The sequence below is a fragment of the Chaetodon auriga genome, chromosome 1 (assembly GCF_051107435.1).
Source record: "Chaetodon auriga isolate fChaAug3 chromosome 1, fChaAug3.hap1, whole genome shotgun sequence".
NCBI classification, from domain to species: domain Eukaryota; kingdom Metazoa; phylum Chordata; class Actinopteri; order Chaetodontiformes; family Chaetodontidae; genus Chaetodon; species Chaetodon auriga.
The window spans coordinates 29,005,933-29,024,109 of NC_135074.1; the positions used below are offsets into that span (position 1 = coordinate 29,005,933).

General features: G+C 45.5%; 1 long non-coding RNA gene across 1 annotated transcript; it reads left to right on the forward strand.

Annotated features, from left to right (window-relative positions):
* Positions 1–1,031: 1,031 nt before the first annotated feature.
* LOC143325502 (uncharacterized) lies at positions 1,032–8,610 on the forward strand. The gene is made up of 3 exons (XR_013077545.1): positions 1,032–1,370; positions 1,824–1,887; positions 8,346–8,610. It is a non-coding gene; the product is annotated as an uncharacterized LOC143325502 (long non-coding RNA).
* The last annotated feature ends 9,567 nt before the right edge of the window (positions 8,611–18,177 follow it).

Here is an 18,177-nt window from a genome sequence, read left to right on the forward strand (position 1 = left end):
TTAATTGCTGCTCGTGCCTCGACTATGAATAAGTGTGTGTGTGTGTGAGTGTGAGTGTGTGTGTGTGTGTGTGTTGGGGGGGCATCCATCATTGCTGCATTTTACCATAAACATGCATGAACACAGATATTTTTGCACAACGCAGCTTCTGTATAATTTTCTATAAGCTTAAATGAGTAATACCTGTTTTTTTTTGTAGCAGCATAGAAATATTGTCTATTTATCTATGCACTGCTGCACGTAATGAGCCGGGCGACGGCCAATCAGGGAAACGAGCGGCGTATAAAAGCGACAGCTCGTTCCCCGGGTCCGTCCTCTCTGCACTTCACCTGACGCGTCATTTCCGGGTCAGAGCTGTCGGTCTTCAACAGGTATGGCTGCTCACTGCTCCTTTTTGCTGGCTGGTAGGCTATTCCGATTGCTCACCATGCTCACGGTAATGGTGTGCTCCGTAGATTGCTGTGCGCCGCTTCGTGCCCCCCTGAGTTTACTCCTGTGCGTGGCCTTTGTGTGGTAAGTATCCTCTCTCTCTGCGCTGGCGTTATGGTGCTTGCTATAACGTGGCTAATGCCAGTATGGTCGCAGGTTGAGAGCTCTGGTGACTGTCTGCAGCCCTCTCGCTTCCCTTGTGTGTGTGTGCGCGTATGTCCATCTTCAACAGGTGAGCATTTAATCTTATCCGTAGCCGCATCATCATCAGTTCCTTGGCTTAGCAATGCTAACGCTGTTTTGAACAGGTTAAACGGCGATCAGGCCGTAATAATCAGCTGACTGGGGCCACTGCTGTTTTGTCTCCACAAGAAGTTTCCCCCGCGCTGCTCTGGCGGAGCGAGTGGTCTTGCCACGGCGGCTCGGCCCGCGAGTCTAATAAACCTTTTTTTTTTAACCGGGGTTGCGTCCTTCTTAACCGGATGCGTGTGTGTTTCCTACTCTCCCTACCCCTGTGTTATTTACATTAGATTTATTTGGTTGTATTTTGTTTATTTTGGATTTTGTATTCTTTCTTTCATCCCATTTATTTAGTTATTTGACTTAGTTTGATTTCAATTGTCTCCTCTGTTTCTTATGTTTGCTGGGTTAATTTGAGGGGTTTGTCCCTTGGTATCGTTTGTTATAAGTTCTAATTTAAATGATTTATTTTTGTATATTTTTGGTTAAGAGTTTAACTTTGTTTGAACTTTGGTTTGATTCTGAATGATTTTGTTGGTTTCTCTTCTGTTGTTGTCCCAGTCCCGTTAATTTGTTTTCCCCCTTTTCAGCTGCTGGAGGCCGGTGGTGGTGACGGTGCCGGTGGAAGGTGGTGGTGTCCTCCGGTTTGTGTGCTGTGCTCCCCTGGGATTTGGTCACTTCACTGTCCATCACGTGTGTGTGTGTGGGTGTTTTAAGTTGGTACTACTTTTTCATATTTGTTTGGCTCACTCCCCCCTTCACTAGCACTCGCCCACCCCGATGCCTCAGCTCCTGATCAGGTCCCCCTTTTTCCTCCCTGTGTGAATGGTTTGCTTTTAAAAATACAATTTAATAAACTTGTCCTTTTTTAAACTTTGGAACCACGTCTCTGCCCATCAGTAGAAACGGACCTGTGTGTCGATTTCCCTGGGTGAAATTCCCGGGGTGGCGTTGTCGTGCAACCGTTAGTGTGTACAAGCATACATATAGTACTCCGATTAATCACTTCCTCCTACTCCTCCCTCGCCACAAACTTGGCGTTGTCGGCAGGATTCTACTCCTGAACGGCTGAGACGTGTGTTCCTTATTTATTCTTATTCTTATTGTGGATTCTGTCTTGTGTGCACTAATTTTGTTTTTTTTTTTGTATGCAGACTGGAGAGCTTGGAGACAAAGCAGCAGTGGTTCCTAACAGATCTTCTTGACAGTTCTGGTGAGGTATTTACTACAGTTGTGGTTTTTGTGGTGCCGTTGCACCCTATTGACTACTTGTAGTGTAGTGAGTATTGTCCCAATTATGGAGGAAGAAATTCAGGAACTTAGAGATCTGATCGCACAGTTAAAAGCTGATAATGAGCGGTTGCGGCAGGGACAGGATAGCCCTGGTGCTCAACCATCTACCTCTGCGGCACCTACTGTTCCTTCTGCCTCAAGTCTCCCTGTAGCAGAGAGACTCATTTTCGTGCCCAGAGATAGGAAGTGTCCTATCTTTAGGGGAAGGACAGGTATAGGGTTGAGTGAGTGGATGGAGGAGGTGCAAGCATGTATGAGGGCTCGGCATTTATCCTGGTCCGACCAGGCATTTTTCCTGTTTGACCATCTAGAGGGAGAAGCCAGAGATGAGATCAGGTATCGCCCCAGCGCAGAGAGAGAGGACCCTGCTAAAATACTTGCCATTTTAAAGGAGCTGTATGGGTGCTCTGAGTCCTATGTTGCCCTGCAGGAGGCCTTCTTTTCTAGGAAGCAGCAAGAGGGAGAGACTCTTCAGGAGTTCTCCCTTGCTCTGATGGCACTTATGGAGAGGGTGAAGCAGTGTGCACCTGCTGGAATGACAAATGCTGAAGATCTTCTGAGAGACCAGTTTGTCGAGCATGTGTTGAATGGTTCCTTGCGCCGCGAGTTGAAGCAGTTGGTGCGTAGGCAGCCTAACCATACCTTGTTGGATGTGAGGGCAGAGGCAATCCGATGGGAGCGTGAGGGGCTACCTGGTGGTGTGAGAGGCCGCAGTCAATCTGTCCCCTCCGTGTATGGTGTCCAATATGGTGTTCAAGGCGGCCCCCAGAGTGCTGCCTCCTCATCAGCATCTGAGATGAGTCAGATGAGAGAGATGTTGGCACGTCAGCAAGAGCAGCTTAATCAGCTTGTGGGAAGCATTGCTCAGCTGCAGAATTCCTATCAGCACCGTCGTCCACCTCGTAGCGGCCCCCTAATCTGCAGGCGTTGTAATCAGCCTGGGCATTTCGCAAGGGAGTGTGACGGGGTGCGTGTTCCTCCTCGCTTGCAAGCCCCCTCACAACCCTCTTCCCATCTTGACCGGCAGTCTCGTTCCGCTTCGGTGTCGGAAAACTAGAGCCCACCGAACTGCAGAGCCACAGTTTGGGTGGGGCCGCTACTGGCTCAGAAGCTGTTTCAATCAGCATGGACGCTTCCACGCTGATTTCTTCCTGTCCCCATTTAGATGTGGACATGGGTGGGGTGAAGGTTCCCTGTTTGGTAGATACTGGTTCCATGGTGTCTACAGTGTCTGAGAGCTTTTTCCGCCAGCATCTTGAGCCCTGGGGCCAGGAGCGTCTCCGCTCATGTCATTGGTTGGAGCTTAGAGCTGCTAATGGTCTGGGAATTCCTTACATCGGCTATTTGGAGCTGGAGGTGCAACTTTGTGGCAAACTAATGCCCCATTGTGGTGTTTTAGTTGTGAGAGATCCCCCTGGTGGGGTGCCCGCTCAAGTGCCGGGTGTTTTGGGGATGAACGTCATCCGCAAATGCTACCAGGAGCTCTTTGGGCAGTATGGTGCAGCCTGGTTCTCTCAGCCCTGTGTCTCTGAGGCCCCTGGGCAAGTCTTCTCCGCGCTGCAAAAGTGTCACCAGGCTAGCACTCAAGCCTTTCGGGACACTCCAGGGAGAGTGAAGGTCAGGGGTAAGAAGCCCTGGCGGATCCCCGGAGGTGTCCTGAAGGTTGTGGCCACCACGTGCTCTCAGCAGTACTCTGGCTCTACAGTACTCTTTGAGCCGTTGGACTCTGGTTTGCCTGATGGGTTGCTGGCTTCCCCTGCCCTGGTTCAAGTCATCAGGGGCACAGCCTATATACCCATCCTCAATGTTGGCTCCACTGATGTGGTGTTGCATCCCCGCACTGTGGTTGGCACACTGGACCTGGTAAACGTTGTCAGTCTTCCTTCCGGCGTCACTGAGGTGCCCTCGGGTGTAGCCACCATGTCCTCCCACACAGCTTCTCCTAGTGTGCAGCAGCAGGTGGAGAATTTGGATCTGTCTTCCTTGTCCGCAGAGGAACAGGGTCGGGTGAGGTCTTTGCTTAGGCAGTACACCCCTGTCTTCTCAGCTCACGAGGGAGATCTGGGCTGTACTAACCTCATTTCCCACGACATTCCCCTGGTTGATGACATCCCTGTTAGGCAGCGCTACAGGCGTATTCCACCCTCAGAATATGAGGTTGTGAAGGAGCACATCAACCAGCTGCTGTCATCCCAAGTCATTCGGGAAAGTAGCAGCCCTTACGCATCCCCTATCGTGTTGGTGAGAAAAAGAGATGGGAGCATTCGCATGTGTGTTGACTACAGGCAGCTTAACAGTAAGACCCGAAGGGATGCCTTCCCTCTGCCACGTATAGAGGAGTCTCTGGATGCTTTACATGGTGCTTGCTGGTTTTCCACCCTGGACTTGGCCAGTGGTTACAATCAGGTGCCTGTCACCGAGGCAGATCGGCCAAAGACTGCCTTCTGCACCCCGTTTGGCTTATTTGAGTGGAACAGAATGCCTTTTGGACTCTGTAATGCCCCCAGCACTTTCCAGAGGTTAATGCAGCGTATCTTTGGAGACCAACAGTGCCAGTCATTACTGTTGTATCTGGATGATATCGTGGTCTTTTCCTCAACAATAGAACAACACCTTGAGAGACTGAAGGTGGTGCTGGGGCGCCTCGAACATGAGAACCTTAAGGCCAAGCTCAGCAAGTGCTCTTTCTTTCAGAAGGAGGTGCACTACCTGGGGCATGTGATCTCTGGCGACGGTGTCGCCACTGATCCAGGTAAAATCGACGTGGTAGCCAATTGGCCGATTCCCACTACTGCCTCAGAGCTGCGTTCCTTCCTTGGCTTTGCCAGTTATTACCGCCGATTTGTGGAGGGTTTTGCCAAGCTGGCAACCCCTCTGCATAAGGTGGTGGCTGAGTGTGGGGCTGCCAAAACTGGTAGGAAGTCTGGTCATGGGGTCATTCGGTGCTGGACTGCTGAGTGCCAACAGAGTTTCGATGCACTGAAAGCTAAGCTTACCACCGCACCAGTGTTGGCTTATGCCGATTTTGCCCTCCCGTTTATTCTGGAGGTTGATGCGAGCCATGGTGGCTTGGGGGCAGTGCTCTCACAATCACAGGCGGGCAAGGTGAGACCGATAGCCTATGCTAGCCGGTGCCTGAGCCCCACAGAACGAAACATGGCAAACTACAGCTCCATGAAGCTTGAGTTCTTGGCCCTGAAGTGGGCTATGACCGAAAAATTTCGGGAGTACCTGTTGGGCAATAAGTGTATTGTATACACTGACAACAACCCTCTCAGTCATTTGTCCTCTGCCAAGTTGGCGGCCACAGAGCAGAGGTGGGCAGCCCAGCTAGCCTCGTTCGATTTTGAGCTGAAGTACCGGTCGGGGAGGAGCAACACCAATGCTGATGCGCTCTCTCGTCAGCACCAACCTGGCCCCTCAGATGTGGAAACTATGCTCTCTGGTACTGCCATACCTAAACCATTGCAGCGAGCTTTGGGGTTGGAGAAGGTTGAGGCAGCTCAAGCTGTGATGGTAGCCATGCCACAGCACACCCCCTCCGAGCTCCGTGCCTTTCAACAGGCTGATCCTGTTATACAGGAAATGTGGGAATTTTGGAGGAACAGGCGGCGTCCCAGTCGGGAAGAGCGGGAACGACTGTCCCAGTCCACACTGGCTCTGCTTCGGCAGTGGGACCGCCTGGTTGAGAAGGACGGGGTCCTGTATCGCCAGGTGTTCCGCCCCGATGGTGCTGAAGCAGTGCTCCAGCTTTTGTTGCCTGGTGCGCTAATTAGTGAGGTGTTGACCCAAGTTCACCAGGAGCATGGGCACCAGGGAGTGGAGCGAACATTGGCCCTCCTACGGTCCCGATGCTATTGGCCTGGTATGTCTGCTGAGGTGGCCCGGTGGTGTCAAACCTGTGAAAGGTGTCAGGTGGCAAAAGATGTTCACCCAAAAGCTGGCAGCCATATGGGGCATCTGTTGGCCTCGCGCCCTAATGAGATTCTGGCCATTGATTACACCACTCTAGAGCCTGCCCAGAATGGTGTGGAAAACGTCCTTGTTCTGACAGACGTTTTCAGCAAATATACCATAGCTGTCCCCACCCGGGATCAGCGTGCTGCCACTGTGGCCAAGGTTCTGGTGGTAGAATGGTTTTATAAATTTGGTGTCCCTGCTCGGCTACATTCTGACCAGGGGCGGAATTTCGAAAGCTCTCTGATTCAGCAGCTATGCAGTTTGTATGGCGTTGCCAAGTCACGCACTACCCCATACCATCCAGCAGGGAATGGTCAGTGTGAGCGGTTTAACCGCACACTCCACAACTTGCTGCGTACACTGCCTGTGTCCCGTAAAAGGGATTGGAACGCGTGCCTACCCCAGGTCCTCTATTGCTATAACACCACTCCCCACCAGGCGACAGGGGCATCTCCTTTCTTCCTGATGTTTGGTCAAGAGCCTAGATTGCCGGTAGACTTCCTGTTGGGTCGAGTTGAGAGTCCTGTGGGTGGGCCTGTTCATGAGTGGGTGCAAGAGCACCAGGCCAGACTCCAGGTAGCGTTTGAGGGTGCAAGGGAACGCCTACAACAGGCTGCAAATCGCCGGAAGAGGGCCCATGACGAGCATGTCAGAGATCTGCCACTGAGTGAAGGGCAGCTGGTATTTTTGCGTGACTTCAGTGCAAGGGGGCCCCACAAGACCCGAGATCGATGGAGTTCCATACAGTATCGAGTGCTGAGGGCTCCTAAACCAGGTGGTGCAGTGTATACTGTTGTGCCAGTGGACGACCAGTCCAAGGCCAGACAGGTCCACCGCACCATGTTGAAGGCTGTGGTTGGAGTAGACTCCCCTGGCCATGCTCCATTACCTAACTCGCCACCGGTAGAAGAGCCACTCTCTGAGGATGAGTGCTTGGCTGATTACGACTTGCTTGTTCAGCAGCAACCCTCTGGGGTTACTCCGGTCGTGCCTTCTACCAGCTCCGCCACCGTGACTGAAACTACGTCCCAGGCCCCAGTGCTACCACCTGACCTTGACTGTCCTCGGTATGGCCCTTCAACAGTTCCACCCAGTGGAGCCTCGACATCTGTGGCTGTTCCTCCTGTCAGTGGTCCTGGCCCAAGCCACCTGGTCCTGCGCCGGACCACACGGTCAACTGCTGGCCATCACCCTAATGTCCACCGCCTCCCACGATCCGCTGGGGACGTGCAGGTTGCCAGTGCTGCTGTTCCTGTGTCTAATGCTGTTTCAGCTCTGTTTAGACCCTGGAACTAGCCTCATACTGTTAGCATTAATTCAGCTATCGTCGGGACGACGATGCAGAAAGGGGGGGTAGAATGTAGCAGCATAGAAATATTGTCTATTTATCTATGCACTGCTGCACGTAATGAGCCGGGCGACGGCCAATCAGGGAAACGAGCGGCGTATAAAAGCGACAGCTCGTTCCCCGGGTCCGTCCTCTCTGCACTTCACCTGACGCGTCATTTCCGGGTCAGAGCTGTCGGTCTTCAACAGGTATGGCTGCTCACTGCTCCTTTTTGCTGGCTGGTAGGCTATTCCGATTGCTCACCATGCTCACGGTAATGGTGTGCTCCGTAGATTGCTGTGCGCCGCTTCGTGCCCCCCTGAGTTTACTCCTGTGCGTGGCCTTTGTGTGGTAAGTATCCTCTCTCTCTGCGCTGGCGTTATGGTGCTTGCTATAACGTGGCTAATGCCAGTATGGTCGCAGGTTGAGAGCTCTGGTGACTGTCTGCAGCCCTCTCGCTTCCCTTGTGTGTGTGTGCGCGTATGTCCATCTTCAACAGGTGAGCATTTAATCTTATCCGTAGCCGCATCATCATCAGTTCCTTGGCTTAGCAATGCTAACGCTGTTTTGAACAGGTTAAACGGCGATCAGGCCGTAATAATCAGCTGACTGGGGCCACTGCTGTTTTGTCTCCACAAGAAGTTTCCCCCGCGCTGCTCTGGCGGAGCGAGTGGTCTTGCCACGGCGGCTCGGCCCGCGAGTCTAATAAACCTTTTTTTTTAACCGGGGTTGCGTCCTTCTTAACCGGATGCGTGTGTGTTTCCTACTCTCCCTACCCCTGTGTTATTTACATTAGATTTATTTGGTTGTATTTTGTTTATTTTGGATTTTGTATTCTTTCTTTCATCCCATTTATTTAGTTATTTGACTTAGTTTGATTTCAATTGTCTCCTCTGTTTCTTATGTTTGCTGGGTTAATTTGAGGGGTTTGTCCCTTGGTATCGTTTGTTATAAGTTCTAATTTAAATGATTTATTTTTGTATATTTTTGGTTAAGAGTTTAACTTTGTTTGAACTTTGGTTTGATTCTGAATGATTTTGTTGGTTTCTCTTCTGTTGTTGTCCCAGTCCCGTTAATTTGTTTTCCCCCTTTTCAGCTGCTGGAGGCCGGTGGTGGTGACGGTGCCGGTGGAAGGTGGTGGTGTCCTCCGGTTTGTGTGCTGTGCTCCCCTGGGATTTGGTCACTTCACTGTCCATCACGTGTGTGTGTGTGGGTGTTTTAAGTTGGTACTACTTTTTCATATTTGTTTGGCTCACTCCCCCCTTCACTAGCACTCGCCCACCCCGATGCCTCAGCTCCTGATCAGGTCCCCCTTTTTCCTCCCTGTGTGAATGGTTTGCTTTTAAAAATACAATTTAATAAACTTGTCCTTTTTTAAACTTTGGAACCACGTCTCTGCCCATCAGTAGAAACGGACCTGTGTGTCGATTTCCCTGGGTGAAATTCCCGGGGTGGCGTTGTCGTGCAACCGTTAGTGTGTACAAGCATACATATAGTACTCCGATTAATCACTTCCTCCTACTCCTCCCTCGCCACATTTTGTTTGTTTGTTTGTTTGTTTATTTGTTTGTTTTACTGTGTGGCCTTTTTGGGCTGGTAATAGCTTTCGAGTGCTGTCATTTAGATCGTATCCTCTGTCTCTCTGTCAGGACTTGTGTTCCTGTTGTAAGCGTGCTATACAGCTATTGATTCCCGTGAAATGGCCTAGAAGGTGGCGCTGAACCAGCACCACATACCACTACTCTGTATTGATTGCAGTTCCTACTCTACAGGACCTTTCCATGCTTGTTTATTTAGAGCCTCTGGTGTGTTGACAGAGCAAAGCAATAACTGGCCACGCACACAGGACGAGCATGTCAAACCAGGTTGAGAGAGCTCAGAGACCCCGTGAGTGATTAAATGTGTTACACTCACCGTTGTCAGTTAATGTTTATGTGCACTCTTACTCTCCACTAGTATTCCAAATATGGCAGAATTCAGAATTTGATGTAGGTCATGTTAACAGCATTGGGATCTTCAGAATTAGGCCAAATTCCAAATTCATGCATTTTCTGATTAAGATATGCCGATGCTAGGAGCAGTCTTTGGACATATATACAGCACACTTAAAATATGCACCTGGGGTTTTTACTGCAGTGTGCGACACAAGGCCTCTTGAATGTTTACAGTCAGCTCTGCGTTATAAACACCAACAGGCTGACAGTTTGCAAGGCAGGAGTAGAGCTGCATGCAAACATTTCTGGTTGGAAGGAGAAACACACCAACTTCTAAGTAGTGTGAAAGACTTGGATATGATCAGATTTTTTAATATGCACAAATATTGCCTTGAATAATATTTCATTATCAAAGTATGGCTGCAAAATGTCATTTATATTTCATACACACATATACATTCTCATGGATTGCTCCTAAGGATCAAGGGGGAAGAAGTGATATAAAGATATGAGGAAAAGTTTGACCGATAAGCTGATGTTCAATGGAGCAAACATTAATAATTTGCATTGGCTGGGTTAAATTAAAAGCCAGGCACATCCCCTTTGTTAAGAAAGTCTACGTGTAAGTGAGACAGTCTTTGTTAAAATGCCGCTGATTAAATCTCAGTTGAGGAAATAAGTCAATGAAGCATGCAAATGACAGCAGATGTGTATCTTTCAGTCTCTCAGCCAAATGGTGTTTTCTCGCTCGCAAGGGGAGTGTCGGAATTTCTGCATCAATGAGCTTTACTCAACTCACGTAGCTCATGTCAGGCCTTCACTCATTAATTCATTATCTTCACTTAACCAGGGTAATCCACTTTTAACTATACTCTCCAAGCAACTGCTTTCTAGGGAGTCCTTGACACAATACATTACATTGTGATGTTGATAGTGGCACTTTGCATGCTGTGCAGTTACTGACTTTGTTCTTTACATTTGATAAATGATAGATGTTTTGAACTTTTTATTATTCTGCCTGCACTCGTTATAATATCATGGTACATCCGTTGGACTACTGTATTTTGGTGCATATTTTACTCACTTCATGGTTCAATTTTCTCGGTTGTCCTCAGAGAAGGACAAGACTGCATCCATGTTTTTTGACATGCGTTTTACCACCTAACACCACAACTTGACAAGGATTCTGTGATTCATTCTGAACACTCTCTGAGCTCCTTTCACTCTCAGAAATCCTCATTTCAAGACATGTCTTACCAGCAGGTGCTTCCAAGTTGTCACAAAGGCTGTCAGCTATTGTGACATTCAATTACTCCTTCAGTGCCTGCCATCACGAAAGGGCCTTACCGGGGCATCGGAGGTCACTCCATGCCTCCTCTGATTGGCTGATTTGGCCTGGTCAAGAGAGCAAGTTTCGCAGTCTGGAATGAGATGCTGAGCGCATCTGACAGGGATCATGAGTACGGTGCAACAGGACTTGCTTTTTCTGATAGTTTCCAGTATTGCAGTTCCAGGAAAAAGCTTTGTGTATATGTGTTCATGCATCTGTGTGTTGTACTGAGTATTCAGAGTCCCTCAAGGTTCTCAGAAAAGCAGAGTTGGTCGCTGATGTGGAAGTAAACAAGTCTTTTACAAAGCTCGATGTATCTGCATCTGAAAACACTGAATAGAATGTTGAGTGTTTATTAGTTGCAGGACTTCTGTGTTGTGAAATAAGCAGCTTTGTGTCGTGACCTTCTCCTCTGAAGACTGTGGTATTTCTGAGGTTGTTCCCCTGAACCTTACAGTCAGATCTGCAGCATTTCAATCTCAATGATATTCTACATTGTCGAACTAGTGCTTGTGGCCAGCTGAGAGTCTAGTGTATTCAGCAAAGGTTAAACTCTTGCCCTCAGTATTAACAGCCGACTGTAATAATTTCAGTTATCGCCTGACTTTTCAGCTAGCACGAGGTCAATATTTTAATCAGTCAAATACTTGGTTTGTCAGTGATGCTTGAATTAACATCAGCCTTGGTTGTGCTATGTGTTCAGCTCTAGTTCGCAAATTTTAGCATGTTAACACGCTAAATTTAGATGGTGACCATGGTAAACATTTCACATTAACATGTTAGCATGCTGGGACGGCTGGTTCGAACCCTGGGTCGGGCAGGGCCTTTCTGTGTGAAGTTTGCATGTTCTTCCCGTGCATGCGTGGGTTCTCTCCGGGCACTCCGGCTTCCTCCCACAGACCAAAAACATGCTCATTAGGTTAATTGGTCTCTAAATTGTCCATAGGTGTGAGTGTGAGTGTGTGAGTTGTCTGTCTGTGTGTTTGTGTATGTAGTCCTGCGATCGGCTGGCGACCGGTTCAGGGTGTACCCCGCCTCTCGCCCATTGCTAGCTGGGATAGGCTCTAGCCCCCCGCAACCCCGAAATGGGATGCGCGGGTAAAGAAGATGAATGAATGAATGAATGTTAGCATGCTCACATTAGCCAAGCGGCAAGCTTGGTGTGAAAAACTGCAGTTCCTCAATTGGCCACTTGAGGCTGGCTCCAAAAGTGAGTTAATCCCCACAGACCCTCATGTTAAACTGTCCAACTTTACAGCAGAAACAAACACATTTGCAGTCTGGTAAAAAAAGAAAATGGGTTCAATCTCTACAGCTAACCACATTTGAAGCACATTTAGATTTTGAAATGCCACCATTGGTGATAAAGCTGTGCAACAGGACCAAAATCTTACATCCCGACAATGATAAATATCACGGTATAACACATTCTCTGTAAATTCAATGAATAGTTCACATATTATGGCCACATGGAAAGGCCTATTATGATTTCAATTACAGTACATACTCAACAAACAAAAGGTGTTTATTCATATTTATTTTTCATGTATGCCGTGCTGAAGTGTGTCATTTGTCATCCAAATGACAAAACATTTTCCCATCATGCATGCCTAGAGCTGGACTGAGTTGTTTGTTGTTATTATGTTCCAAAATGCAGATGTTACTTTCTGTGTTGTTTGTGTGCTGTAACGTGTCTGAACACTGCGGTTTATGTTGGTAATTGTCATTTTTGTGCCAGTGTATACTTTCAGCCATTAGTGACGTGACTGTTATGCTTGTTATGCTTCTTCCTCCCTGTGTTGAATGTTATTATATTCCATTGTAATGAAGTTCATGTGTCTCCTATCAGGATGAAAGCAATGAATACCGAGTCCATTCAAAGTGCAGTGATTGTAACTGTCTCGTGTAATTGGAAAAGTGATCAGTCATGTTTGTTGTTACCAATGAGAGTATTGGAATTAGTAGAGTACCACGAAAGGTTCTACTTTGTAATGCATGCTCCCAACACTGCTCATGACTAATTCCTGGCATCTGATCAGACCAGCAGCTTATGAGTTATATGGCAGCATGTGTCATCTGCTAAATTGTGAAAAGCAGATGAACACACAACATGGACTTTGCTCGCAAGAGGATTTTGGTTTGTTGACAACATCAGAAAGAACCCTGAATCCCAGGACAAAGAAAGGTTTGAACCACATTTAGACCGGTCACAGAATAGTTCCCATACTTTATTATGATTTCATAAATGTCAGCTTGAAGTTCAAACTTTCCTCACATCCTCTAAGCTCTGTGATGGATCCCTTTGAGTTATGCCTATGCATTTTTCCTTGGGGATTGTTTTTGCATGTATCATGCATCTTTTTATTGATTATCTTGACATCTGTTGCATCTGCAACGTACCACCATCTCACCCTGAAGATCCAGCGATGGAAACAAATCCGTGATACTCCATCTTGATGTTTCGTAAATGTGGGCAGACAAGATACAGAATACTGATGTCAGGGAAGCCAAGTGATTTCATGTGAGGAACTGTGGCTTTGTACTGATGAAATTCACTGTTTTCCCAGTTTCTGACCTTTGCAAATGCCCCTGTGTCTTATTGCTGTGTTGTGTATGTGTGTGAGTGTGTGAGTGTGTGTGTGTGTGTCCCCGCAGTAGCTACAGAGTGAGGACCATAATAAGTTTTTAACCACCAAGTGGGGACATGCTGTAAAGTGAGTCAGGCTTGGTTTTAAGGTTAGAGTCAGGTTTAGGTTAGGCTCAGGCATTTAGCTGTCATGGTTAAGTTTAGGGTAGAGGGCCAGGGAATGCATTGTGTCCATGAGAGGGTCCTCACAAGGATCAGAGTATTCGTATGTGTGTGTACTTGTGTGAATATAAAGCTGTTAAATATAATCCATACACTTCTCACAGTCACTCACGTCGGGTCTCTGTAAGGTAAACCATTAAACTGAAGGTTAAAGGGTTACAGTGAAGGCTATGTCAACGTGGGTCCTCAGAGGTGTAGAAATACAAACTTGTGCCTGCGTTTGTGTATATTTATGCACATGGGCATTGAACTTTCCACATCGCTTTTTGTTTTGCTACTTAATTACATTTGGTGTAAGTAATTCTGAACCGCTGTTCCATTAATACACCAGTGAATATGTGCTTATTTTGCAGAAAAGCAACTGATATTATTTCACTTTTTGTGGCTTTCCTGATGTACGGAAGAAGAGCACAGTTGCATTCGAAATTCTTTTATTCTTTATGCCGCTATCTCGAGATCACGAGTTAATTATTTTGTCATCTCGAGATAACAAAGCTCATTTTCTCGTGATAACGGGTTCATTTATCTCGTTATCTCAAGAAAACAAAAGGCTGATATCTTGAGATAACGAGATGACTCGTACAGCTAAAAAACAATGACTTCATTGGTCTCATAAGAATGAACCATGACGTATACACACTGCACTGTGGGGTGGCTTTGGGACTTTTTACGAACTTTTTATGAACTTTTGTTGTAAGAGTGTTTTCCCCCAATGATTTGATGTAAGGATATTATTTACATCATGGCTAATTACTGTCTTTGATACAGTGGTCAACTTAAAGTAAATGTCTTACTGTCCAATATGCTACAACCAAAAAATTCAAGTTGTCATTAGAAAAAAAAGAAACTGCCCACATTGGTGTGTGTTTGAACGGTATTGGTATGTGTATGAATGGGTAAGACTGATGTATAGTCTTCTGTTGCATTCATCCATCATGGGCACTCATGATCTCTGATAAACATTAGAAATAATAAGAGGAAAATACTTTTTGTTTTCTCATTATAACAGGTTGATTATCTCGCTGTCTCGAGATAACAAAGCTTGTTTTCACAAGACAACAAAATGATTATTTAGTGACCTCAAGATAAAAAAAAAAAAAGTAGTAATTCTTCTTCTGTTCCAACCTTCTCTTGTTTACGACAATAACTTTATTAGACAACCTTCCTGGAAAAAGATGAAAGATGGAAGACCTACAACCCATGTCATAACCCAAACCTCGCCTATGAGGTTCTCAGCAAACAACACACACCTTTCTTAGCCAACCTGTGTGATTTTCCAAAGCAATGCTGCTGTTTATGCTATATAAACTCAGATTTCAGGGCCAGTTTAGCCCAGACACCATGAGGTCTGATGAGTCGACAGGAATCCCAATGTGACAGCTGTGAGCATGTTTTTTTTAGGTCATGTCACCATCGTCTGAGATGCTCAATTTGCTAATGATTTGGGACTATCATTGTCAGTCATACGCTTAAATCCAGCTCTAGCATGACACGTTTAGTCCAGTTACAAAAAACAAATTTGATACCTGTATCACAATTCATTAGCTGTGAGTGGGTGTGCGAGCTGAGCTACGATACGTCACAAATTGTCTTCAGTCAAACCAAAAATAGAAGTACAGTCGCTGTCACATGGCATGCAATACTTGCCGACACTTCATTCAGAAGGACCTCAGCTTTCTGATAAGTTAGCATGTAGAGCTGCCCCTCTTCACGTCAGGCGTGCAGTTGTCATTCAATGCTCCCTTGTCATTTTGTTCCAAGTGCCTCATTTCAAAACAAGGTGTCCATCTATGTGAAAGGAAGGCTTTGAAGGGCCAGAACTCAGATCATTACAGGTGTCCATTTTAATTTTGCCTGAATTTTAGATCAGAGAAAGAATGGACCTTTTCACATCCCAATTGACTATTTCACATCAGACAAGCCGCAGCTAAAGGGTGAAGACGATGTCTGTAATTTCCTTTAAAAGAAGATGATTATGTGGTGTCAGGTATTTTTATTTCAGGGTTCTCGAACTTTGCTGTCTGCCTCCACCAGAAGCAAAACAAATGTGATGCCACCACCACCCTAAAGAACTGAATGAATTGATGGTCAGCAGGTATAATACCATATTCACGGTTTTAGCTTTACTTGTTAACATGCTAAGATTTGCTAATTACAAAACACAAAGCACAGCTGAAGTTAATGGGAATGTCATTAGTGTTGGGTACTGAAATTATGAAAAGTTAAGAGATCACTTATTACAATTGATCCTTAGAGGGACGGAGATAAATTTCATGGACATTCATCTAATAGTTACCAAGACATTTGACAGAAAACCCCAAATATCAACTTAATTATGATGTTCCTCTGCAAAATACAAGTGTTTCTACAAAGTTTTGTGCCAATCCATTCATTAGATTCTGAGATATTTCACTGTCTATGTGAAAATATGGATCTGCTGGTGGTGATAGGGAAAGTTAGAGGATCACCAGAGTCATTATCACTGATTCTCTTGGTATACTGGACATCCATGGTAATTCATCTCATATCTGTTGAGATATTTCAGTCTAGAATAAATGGTCGACCAAGCGAACAACAATAGACTGACACTGCCATCCCTGGAGCTATGGCCTGCTAGCAGGACTAACATCTCCTAAACTGCTCTTTTGATGTTAGAGCACTGGTGTCCAGCCATGTGCAATGGGGGTCAAAGGGGTTTTCCGTTCATTCACTTTAGAATATATTATTTACCACTTTCAGTCTCCTTCAGGTTGTGCTGATCTGGTGATTCTCTTCCAGCCTTTCTCTTAAATAAATCTGATCTATATCTGGGATACCAGGTCAATGTTTACTGATATTTGAAACTTGCTGTGGTTACAAGACCACCACAGCTTTGGTTCTGCAGAGAGCTAAGGCTGTTAGTAAGAGGTCAAGTACCATAGTTGCCAAATATTTAATATAGACTTCACTGTCAATTCAACAAAACTGCACAGTAAAGTGTTTAGCATCCTAATACAACTTAATCTTCTCAGTGTTGAGATAGGTTCCTTTAAAAATGTTGCTCCAAACTCATTCTAGACTCATGATTAGCTGTCATACAGCCTACTGTCACAGTTTGAATAGTCAATTTAATTGCTTTTCTTCGGGAACCTCTTATGTTTGAATAAAAGATTGATTCTTTAAGCTGTTATTACAGCAATGGCTGAAAAAAAATATAATCCCCCTGTAAAGTTGCAGACACTTTGCCACTGACTGCACTATCTCAAAAACCCAGACAGTCATGCATGAGGAAATTAAATGCATCTATTGCAAATTTGTGCATTAAATGTCTCTTGACATCATGAGGTTTAAAGGAGTAATTTTGGCCTTCCAAGGCCTCACGGAGACTCTCCAGCCTACGCAGTATTACATTGTCAGGCAGTTGTGTCTATAATACAATCTCAAGTAAGTAACACAATTTGACTTTATTTATTATTTTTTACTTTCAAATATATATGCTGAAGTTCAATTTTGCATGTAGTTGATAAGTCATGAAGTTCTGCCTATCGCACCGTTGAGACTGAGTGTGTCATATTTCCAGAGGGTTGTTTAAACCTTTGTGTGTGAGGTTCAGGTCTTCTGAGAATGAATGAAAAGTATATTTAACAAGGAAAACATATTTGCACAAAATTGTATGAATTATAACGAAAATAATCATTCTTCTTTGTTGTTTATTTTATAGTAATGCAATTTATGATAATCTGTCTCAGTGAAAATGTGCCTAATGTTCACTGGATAGCTAATTTTAACATTAGGTAACCCAACCATTTGCTTGAGATGTTTATTGATAATAGCAGCAGTTATTATCAAATCAGTTAACTCTGTTTTTGGATTTGTTTTAGCTAAAAGACAAATCTTAATAGGCTAAAACACAGAGGCTCCTTTGAGGGAACAGTGCAATCAATTGCAGACACCCAATTGAGAGATACCTGTCAAATGTATGAGGTGGTAAAAATTTTACAGAAAGTGCTGCCCAGGCTGAAAGATCCTCTTTAGGTTTGATACATCATGCTGGGGTCAACAAAGAGGGAGTCTAAAAAACTTTCCGTGAGAGTAATGACATAGTATTAATTAATGGTGAGGTCTGCAGAGGAACTTTGCAAACCATTTCTGGGGACAGTCTGAGCTCATACAACACTGGAGGTTTACTTGAAAATCTCTGAGTAAGCAGGTACTTCACTGACATCTTACTGTGTGACCTGGGCTAGAACAGTTCGCTGTTCTCATGGATAGAGTCTTTAAGGAACAGATCACAAAATGTCAGGTCCTCAACTCTGATCCCGAACAAACCGCAGGGCTGTGTCCTCAGCCCCCTCCTCTTTTCCCCTATTCACCCCTTCAATATCATCATCAAATTTGCAGACAGGTCATAACAGCCTGGACCTTAACACAACAAAAACCAAAGAGATGATATCAGACCTGAGAAGACCGAGATGAATTGAGCACTCTGCCCTGTTCATGTAGGGGAGGAGGTAGAGAAGGTGGAAAGGTGCAAAATTATGAACTGAAACTGTACCAGCAGCTTTCAGCAACACCATTCATGAAGCAATGGATCAATTGTCAGTTATAAATGACCAAAAATTGGTAGGATTAAAGTTTTGGGCACATCATATTGTTTTAAGCTTTCTCATCTGAATGAACTGGGGCCACCAGGATAAGAGAGTTGTCTTTTTGTGAAGCAAACAGCTTCAGAGCAGAGTTGAAGACGGTATTATTAGTCAGGCAGACATACAGTAATTGAGCTAACATTGACATTGTCAGACGTTACTTGTCAGCGGTTTGTTATTACCGCCATGAGCATTGAACACTCTGTAGTGATTCACCAGGTGTGCAAACA